Below are 6,000 nucleotides of genomic sequence, written 5' to 3' on the forward strand. Positions count from 1 at the left end.
CTTTTCCCCAATTAAACTTGTCACTGAATTACCTAATGATGAGATCCAGAAAGATTAGAGACTCTCACTAGACAGGAGTAGAAAAACATACAACTTCAAAATCACACTAGAGTTGCAGAAACACAGAGCAGGACACGGTCTCACTGAGGTATTGAGAATGAATGAAAAACTGTTCTTTGGCTTGGGGTCACTGCTGACAATGACCATGGCAGAAAGAAACAGAAAGACAACTTAGGGATATCCTTTAAGGAAGAATGCAGTTTTCATGATTCAAGAAATTGTAGTGACCCAGGTTTGAAGTCAGAATGGAGAAGAGACTAAGTTTGCACCCATTCTGGTACCAACTATCACCTGGAAGCTACCAGGTACAGAACCTTATACAGTAGGTCATATATTTTTGAATAATTAACCATTTTTAAGCCCCTCTCCTACTCTTCAGAAAATAAACGTCCGTCCTAGTTATGTGCTTCAGTGCCACACAATCACACAAAAATAGGACACAATAGCAGCTGAAATGACAGGGATAGGGTGAAGTTTCTAAGATTTCTGGCTGAACTGCTTTCCAAAATTTCTTATTTTTCTGTTTATCCTCAAACCAAACATCACACTTCAGGAGTCACTTCAGAGGCAAACATTTCAAGAAATGAGAGTAGTAGGAGCAATCTTCAAAATTCCCTCTTAAGGGGAAATGTTTAATTTGTATAGCAGCTAATTAAATACACATTAAACTTTTAGCACTTTTCCCTTGCCTCTACGCCCAAAGTATTTCAAGATCAGCTTAAAATTCTGTGTGGTGCCACTCTCTCACCATATTCCCATTCGTTCAGTTTTCACTTTGCAAAGGGCTTTCTAAAACCTGTTTTCATGCTGTGCCTATGCCAATGAATTTAAAGACAGGAAAACAGTCCTCCAGCTTATCTGCCACACCTGTAGGAGCAATGGTGACACCTACTTCCAAAACTACCATACAAATGAAGCTTCTCAAAGTGTCCAAAGGCACATACATTTAAACAAGACCAAGTTATTTTAAGCATTAAGAAGTGATTTATTAACACCTGTGAAAAGAAGGGGAAAAAATGGAAAAAAAAAAAGTGGATTAAAATGCCACGATTGAGGTTTGGGAGACAACTGTCCCTAAGACCAAAATAAAGAAACAAGTGGGAACAGCATGCCTAAATCTACTTCCTTAATAAAGAATTACTGCTTTAAAAACTCAGGCAACTAAAATACAAAAAAAAAAAACAAAATAACAAATAAAAATCTCAGGCAAAATAGCACAAACTTGAACACGGAACGAAGTCACCAAACAATGCTTGTGCAGAATCCTTTCCTGCCTCAAAGCCTGTAATTCGAACAGTAGGTGACAGAAGAACCCTAGGGCTCCCCATCTCCAGTCGCGGGTGCACACTCTCGAGAGGACCCGGCGTCCAGGCACGCACCCGGGTAGAGATGAGGCTGAGTCACGCACAGGAAGGAACGGGTAGGGTAGCTGGTGGACAGCAAGTAAGAAGAGAAACAGGAGCAGGGTGGAAGTGAGGGGCGGAGTAGGAGGTGGGAGAGGCAGGAGGTAACTTCTCATTTGGGCTCACCAGGGGCGGGGGTCGGCTCTTCTAGGGCAGAAACTGAAAAAATGCAAGTCGTGGCGACTGAGCTCCCTCCGGGATCAGGGGTCGCAACATGGCCACATATGTGAGAAAAACTGTGTTTCGAAGGACTCTCCACCTCGCCCCGGCCCGTCCCTGAGGGCTGGGGCGCCCATGGCTCAGGACACCAAGCCCTCACGCTGCCGCCAGCCCGAGAGGCAGAAAGAAGAAAGAGGAAGAGGGGGCTGTGGCCCCGAACACGGCCCGACCCACATCCCCAGGGACGGGGACAAGGGCCCTGAAAAGCAAGGCCTCACCACCCTCACCCTCCGGCCAGCTGTCGCAGCCCCAAGACGCCCTTAGCCGCTCAGCCGCGACGTGACGCTCCGATCCCCTCTGGTACTAGCCCCCAGGACCCCAACACTCTCAATCCACTCCTCCCCCTCACCAGCTGCCGCAGCCACCTCCAACGGCCGCCGCTTTTTGGGCCGACTCTCACCGCCAGGGCTTCCCTCTCTGACCTCATTTCCGGTCTGGGCCGGAGGGGCGGGGCGGCGGCGAGTGGGAGGGGCTGGTCGCAAGATTGGGCCCCTGACCCGTTGCTTCCGCCCGTGGCCACACCCACTTCCGCCCTGTGGTGGGCGGAGCCACAGGAAGCCAGGAGATGGGGCAGGGGACAAGGAGGGGTGCTGAGTAAGGTCTGGCCGCGAAAGAGCGTCTCACGGGTTGAGGTGCCCGTGTGGGGAAAGACCCCTGCATGCTGGCCTCATCTGCCTTAGGGGCGTCCAGAAATTGGGCGCTAGGCAGGGGTGTCAGCTTCTCCCTTGCTTTCTGACCTTTTTAATGCGTCTGAGAAGTTGAGAAGAAAAGGATCTTAATGACGTCTACCCTGTGAGCTGGTACAACCTTTGGGAGGGGTTGTTCTTCACTGAGTTACTCAGAACATTACAAATTGCCTTGAGCAATAAAACAAGTGATACTGGATTATAACTCAAAGTATAAAAGAAATATTCATGAGCCCATACCGATATAAATAAGTGATTGAATAAATTAACGAATGAGGAAGAAGAGATAAATGCCCCACAGAAGAATCTCAAATAACTTATGTACATGACAGCCATCCTGGAGCATAACTTCCACCTCCTTAAATGTGGGCTGTGCATAGTGACTTCCTTCCCAAAAGTACAACATCTATAAAGGGGAAAATGAGTGATTTTACAGTGGGGAAACCTGGCAAACAGTAATTCAGCCAGGTGATCAAGACCATGTGCTAAATCATGTTGATAGTATGTGGACTGATACATGATGAGAATGGCACTTTATGCTACTTTCCTTCCAAATCTCATAACTCAGTCTAATTATAAGAAACAAATCAGACAAACCCGAATTGAGGGACATTCTGCAGAGTACATGACCAGTATTCTTCAAAATTGTTAAGATCAACAAAGGCAAGGGAAGTATAAGAAACTCAGAGCCAGGAGGAGCCTGAGGAGGCATGACAATGTAATACGGTATCCTGGGTGTGACACTGCAATTAAAAAAGGAACATTAGGTAAAAACTAAGGAAATCTGGTAAAGTATAAACTTTAGTTAATAATAACGTATCGGGCCGGGCGAGGCAGCTCATGCCTGTAATCCTAGCACTTTGGGAGGCCAAGTCAGGCAGATCACCTGAGGTCGGGGGATTGAGACCATCCTGGCTAACATGGCGAAAACCCGTCTCTGCTAAAAATGCAAAAATTACACAGGCATGGTGGTGCGTGCCTGTAATCCCAGCTACTCAGGAGGCTGAGGCAGGAGAATTGCTTGAACCCTGGAGGCAGAAGTTGTAGTGAGCCGAGATCCCACTATTGCACTCCAGCCTGGGTCATGAGAGCAAAACTCCGTCTCAAAATAATAATAATAATGTATCAATTTTGGTTGCAATCGTGACATGTGTTATACTTCTGTAAGAGTGAATAGCCGGGTGCGGTGGCTCACACCTGTAATCCCAGCACTTTGGGAGGTTGAGGTGGGCAGATCACCTGAGGTCAGGAGTTCGAGACCATCCTGGCCAACATGGTGAAACCCTGTCTCTACTAAAAATACAAAAAATTAGCCGGACATGGTGGCACACGCCTGTAGTCCCAGTCCCTACTTGGGAGGCTAAGGCAAGAGAATCGCCTGAGTCCAGGAGGCAGAGGTTGCAGTGAGCAGAGATCAAGCCACTGCACTCCAGCCTGGGCAACAGAGCAAGACTCCATCACAAAAAAACAGTGAATAATAGGGGAAATGCTGTGGTTTATACAGAAACTGTAGTATCTATAATTTTTCTCTAAACCTAAAACTATCCTAAAATAAAAAGTTTATTTGAAAATATGCACATACCTTGGACCCAGAAATTTTGCCCCAAAGAACTGTATTCTAAGGAAAAATTGGAAATGGACACAAAAATGTCAAATATGGGTAAATCATCTCTGTAGCATTTCTGAGGGAGAGATGAGGAAACTAGAAAAAGCCAGAAGTTCCACAACAGGGGTTAGTTAACTAAATTATGGTACATCAATGGGTGGAATACCTTGCAACTTTTTAAAATTGATGTTGCAAAAGAGTATTTAATGACATGAAAAGCCATCGACTTATGATTGTGTACATTTCTGCATGACTGTTATACTTCAATAAAAAGATTGCTCTAAAAATGTAGAGTATGATTCCTGTGCAAAGGAAATTAAATCTGTACTCACATAGGAGTATGACCAGAAGAATTCACTACACAATATCGGAAATGATTTCATTATTAATGATTGTATCTCCTATCTGTTGTTTTTTGGTGGATTTTCAGAATTTTCTATAGGTGAAAAAAGTCAATGTAGGAGACGAAGATAGTTGAGGTTTCGAGCTAGGGCGACTAAGACAATGGTCAGTGCCATCTGCATAGCTAGAGAAGTCAAGAAGATAAACGGGTTTAGTGGAAAGATGATTAATTCCATTTTGGACATGCTGAATTTGTGACTCCCACAGGACAGAAGTATGGAAATGTTCAACAGGTGTCCACGGCCATCAGGCCTCTTTTCTGCATAAGTGAAAATTCTCTCCCACAAATCACATCTGTTCCCACGGTGTTGGTTGCCTGCATCAGCACTGAAAGCTCCCAAATTTCTTGAAATCCAACTTGTATTTTCATCTTTCTACTAGATATCTCCACTTGTTCACCTCACCAGCATTTCCAATTTAAAATGTCAAAATAGGCCAGGTGTAGTGGCTCATGCCTGTAATCCCAGCACTTTGGGAGGCTGAGGCAGGTGGATCACTTGAGGTCAGGAGTTTGAGACTAGCCTGGCCAACATGGTTAAACCCTGTCTTTACTAAAAATACAAAAAATTAGGCAGGTGTAGTGGCATGTGCCTGTAATCCCAGCTACTGGGAAGACTGAGGCAGGAGGATCACTTCAGTCCGGGAGGCAGAGGTTGTAGTAAGCTGAGAGCACACTGTTCCACTCCAGCCTAGTGACAGGAGTGAAACCCTATGTCAAAAATAAATGAATGAATAAATAAAATAAAATGTCAAAAATAAAAATAAAGCTTAGTTTATTCCACAGTTTCTTCCTTTCTTCCCTCTTTCCATTCCGTTTTTTTTTTCTTTCCCCAGACAGGGTCTCTGTGAAATGGAAGACAGAGTGAGACACTGTCTCAAAAAAAAAAAAAAGGAAATGGTCTCAAAAATGTTAAATACAGGTTAAATTCTTCTCTACAGCATTTCTGAGGGAGGACTGAGGAAACTAGAAAAAGTCAGAAATTCTACAACAGGGATTAGTTAAGTAAATGATGATACACCTATGGACGGAACACCGTGACATGGTCATTACCTCACTGCAGCCTTGACCTCCTATGCTCAAGTAATCCTCCCACCTCAGCACCCTAAGTAGCTGGGACTACAGGCACACACCACCATGCCCAGCTAATTTTTAAATGTTTGGTAGAGAGGTAGGATCTCCACTATGTTGCCCAGGCTGGTCTTGAACTCCTACCATCAAATGATCTTCCTGCCTCAGCCTCCTAGAGTGTTGTAGAGCCATCTTGTCCAGCCTCTTCCATAGTTTCTGTCAAACCTGCCCCTTCTCCACTGTTCACTCTTTGGGAAATATCACCACCATCATGCAGTTACCCAGGTGAGAAGCTTCAAACCCATTTTTTGTTCTTGTTTCTTCTTTTACCCCTTTATCTAGTAAAGTGCTAAGCCTTGTAGATTGCACTCCTGCGGTAGTCTTGCATCTGTCCTCCCTCATTGGTTTTTGCTCTGCCATTGGCCTCATCTGGATGATGCAGCAGCTGCTGCCTTACTAGTCTTCCCATTTGCAGTCTCTCCCCCCAAAATGTCATCCTCTACACAGACACCACAGTGAGTTTCCTAAAACACAATTTTAATCGTGTCACTTCAT

The 6,000-nt window shown here is 44.9% G+C and overlaps 1 protein-coding gene across 1 annotated transcript in view; it reads right to left on the reverse strand.

Annotated features, from left to right (window-relative positions):
- GPATCH2L (G patch domain containing 2-like) overlaps positions 1-2,095 on the reverse strand; it is a 52,057-nt gene extending 49,962 nt beyond the window's left edge. Inside the window, exon 1 of the mRNA XM_011949518.1 lies at positions 2,048-2,095. The gene's annotated coding sequence lies outside the window, so the exon portion shown is untranslated. The remainder of the gene's footprint in view (positions 1-2,047) is intronic.
- Between the last annotated feature and the right edge of the window lie 3,905 nt (positions 2,096-6,000).

The sequence above is a fragment of the Colobus angolensis genome, unplaced genomic scaffold (assembly GCF_000951035.1).
Source record: "Colobus angolensis palliatus isolate OR3802 unplaced genomic scaffold, Cang.pa_1.0 Scaffold3, whole genome shotgun sequence".
In the NCBI taxonomy this organism is placed as follows: domain Eukaryota; kingdom Metazoa; phylum Chordata; class Mammalia; order Primates; family Cercopithecidae; genus Colobus; species Colobus angolensis.